We start from the raw sequence: 3,293 nt of genomic DNA, 5'->3' as shown, positions 1-3,293 counted from the left end.
ATAGTCCCCACATTTTATTTAATTATTGTTAAAACACCTATTGTTGAAACAATGTACTTTGTGGAAGTATTTACTACAGAGTACATATGATTATTGTTAGTGTCTATGTTTCATCCAAAGATGGATGCACAGACCAATAACCATGGTCTGTTTGGAAGTTGTGAGTCCTCCAAAGTCCTCTACACTTTGCGATTAAAGACTTAGAGTATAGTAAACTTGTTGTATAAATAATGAATCATGTGTAACTATATACCCATTACTGGCAAAAAAACGAAATAAACGATGCATAATTTACTTATTATAGTGGTATTTTACAATGAAAAAATGGCATAGATTACTATGTTGAAGATCATAAAATACATATTACCACATTTAAAAAAACAACATTAATCTTACCTTAAAGGTGGTATGTAGCTAGCTAATAACGTACTGTGAATCATAGATTTACCATATGTCATAAGAGTGTGAACAATTCAGTGTGGCCACTAGCCACGATGTTCCAGATTGCAGCCACCTGAATCCTCCCTTTCAGCCCTCAATTTCCCTGGACTACGGGGGGCTGTCATGGCCTGTATTGTATAATGGGCCAGTAGGTACCAACATCATGTTATCGCCTACTACAGCATGGAATAGTCAAGTGTCAAGTGAAGATTCTTGGACAGATTTTTGATTTGTATTTAGTTGTTTAGTCTGTAATTGTAAAACTATACCTTTAATTAAAGGTCCTTATACATTGAACATGTTCGTTGCTTGGTTGCAGTGTGTCTGGATGTGTGAAGCTTGGTTGCGGTGTGTCTGGATGTGTGGAGCTCCGTCTGGCCACCAGTTACTTTTGAAGTTTGTGTCCGAGAAGGATAAGCTTGTTGGACACATTACACCACGGTGTGTGGAGGATTTAATCTACAACTTTGTTCCTTGTAACACTCCTACATACCAACGGTACAAAGAAGGAATCACAAATGAGTGGTAGCCATGGGGAACTTCCTAGAACTTCAAAACGCAATCTCTCTCAAGCCTTTTGTCCGTTCTGGGCTGCAGTGCAACATGGTGGCCACCATTGAATGCCGCGTTTCCACTGCAGAGTGTGGTACGGTTCGGTTAACAAAGGTGCGGTACGGATTGCGTTTCCACCGCCAAAAGTGGGCGTGACCCGGACTGAGCCGTACTCGATTTGCCCGCGTCTTCAGTACTCCTCCGTTGGGGTACTGAGACGCCTGAAAGGGTGCCGGAAAACTCGAGCTACACACCCCCTCCGTTGTTTGGTCGACAGAATCGTCACTTCCGGGTGACTTTGGGATAAAAAACAAACAAACAGTAGCTTCCAAACTTTCGTCAAACAAAGCTTGCATTCGGGAGTTGATTAACTGCCATATGAAAAGCATAAAGGCCAGGAACTGTTGCTGGAAGACTTCCATGGTAGCACTTGGTTTAATGTGTTGCGTTCAACTTTTCCATTGTTTTATGAGCAGGCTACACTGTGTCGCGTTACTATGATGTCACGATTTTACGTAGCTGCCGCGGCGATCGACATCCGGCCTACCATAAAGGTTACTGTCGGCGGTGGAAACGCAACCTCGGAACTGAGGTGGGCTATACCGCCCCCTCCCTACCGGACTGAGGCGAACCGAACCGTACCGCACCCTGCAGTGGAAACGCGGCGGAAGAGGACCCGCTCCCCGTTGAGAATAAAGGGCTCTAACTTTGGTAACGCGAACTAAACAATTCTTAATTTATTTCATGTGATTAAACAGTAATGAAAAATACTTTGCAACAATGGAATCAGACCAACTAATGGAATCAACTGAGCTTTTTACTAAATTCTACCCAACTGAAAAGCACCATATAAGTTCTGCTGGGCTTCTCTCGTGCTCTGGTTCATCCAGTCTCCTCAACCTGGCCACCGGCATGAGCTACGATAGGCTAAGGGACTTTCGCCAATATTGTGAATTTGGACCGCAGTACCCATTTTAGACGTTCGGTGTCTTCAATAATTGAGATAATTGAAGCTACTTCATCCACTAACTTTGATTCCATCTATAGGCGACAGTGAATTGAACACAGGTTACAACGTTTTCACCACACTGATCGATGCTTCCAGTATTTCTGCTGGAGTCCAGTAAGGATACGTCAACATGGCAATACATGGATATTTTTTGATGCTCATGACTATTAATTTTGGGGGCACAGTTGCAGTGGAGCATCCCTGTGGATTTGACACTATCCTCTATGTTGTAACACGTTATGTTTAAATAGACATAGTATAGACAGTACACGTGTCAACTACCTACATGAGTCCTACGGTGGCTTCCATTATAGCGATACATATAGTATTCTTATATATAGTACATAATGTTAGATGAATATATATTGCTGTTGTTGTGTCTGAATATGCAGCTTACTTAACTTCATGGGAAAATGCAGTTAGAAAAAATGCCGAAGTAATTAATAATTAATCAGTAATTCCTAATGTAGTTCCAAGGATGAATCAGCAGTTACCCTTAAATCCTTTCAGAGTGTATGCACAGTTATATGAAACACAACATATGGATTTATATTGCACAAATCCAATACATTGTAGTTCATCTAGGATTTATCTTATTGTGTCCTACAAACAATCTCTGCAGTTATGTTTGGTCAAAAAATAGGAAAAGGTTGGAATATCAAGTCAATATCCTGGAGCAGTCTCAAGCCGTAAGGACAGGGGATTTGGGACTGTGTGTGCATTTAGTTGTTAATTATTCATTATTGCTTCATAATCCTGTTTCCCGTTAGAGGAAAACAGGGAGGGCAGGAGATCAATGGACTTCTGAGAAACAACTTCAACATAAATACCCTCCGTCTCCCCAGCTCCTACAGCACTCCCGTCCCTACTCTCACCCTCCCATCCCCACCCCCATCCTCACTAGTTCCGTTGCATTTCTATCTGGTTTGAACCGCTTAAATCATGCATTTCCACAAAAGAACCTATCAAAGCTTGGTAATTCCTTACTATTGTGTGTGTGTTACTGCAAGGTGGTTAATAACACAAGGGTAGCAAATTGCCTTCTTCTCCTTTCGCCTCTTCATTTCATTGCATATTCATGTAGGCCAAAACACACTACACTGAATCAAATCCAATAGCTCTTGCGTTGACCTCTCCTGTTTCCACCTCAATAAGCGTAACAACGGCTTTATTTGACTGTCCTCTGGAAATAAGTAATCTGTGTGCAGCTAAAATGTATTATGCTTGATTTTTTTTTAAAATTTGACATGTTTCTGGATTCTTCTTCAGGATGATATTTGGCGCATGAAAA

The sequence above is a fragment of the Gadus chalcogrammus genome, chromosome 3 (assembly GCF_026213295.1).
Source record: "Gadus chalcogrammus isolate NIFS_2021 chromosome 3, NIFS_Gcha_1.0, whole genome shotgun sequence".
NCBI classification, from domain to species: domain Eukaryota; kingdom Metazoa; phylum Chordata; class Actinopteri; order Gadiformes; family Gadidae; genus Gadus; species Gadus chalcogrammus.
Note: the sequence above shows the minus strand (reverse complement) of the source record.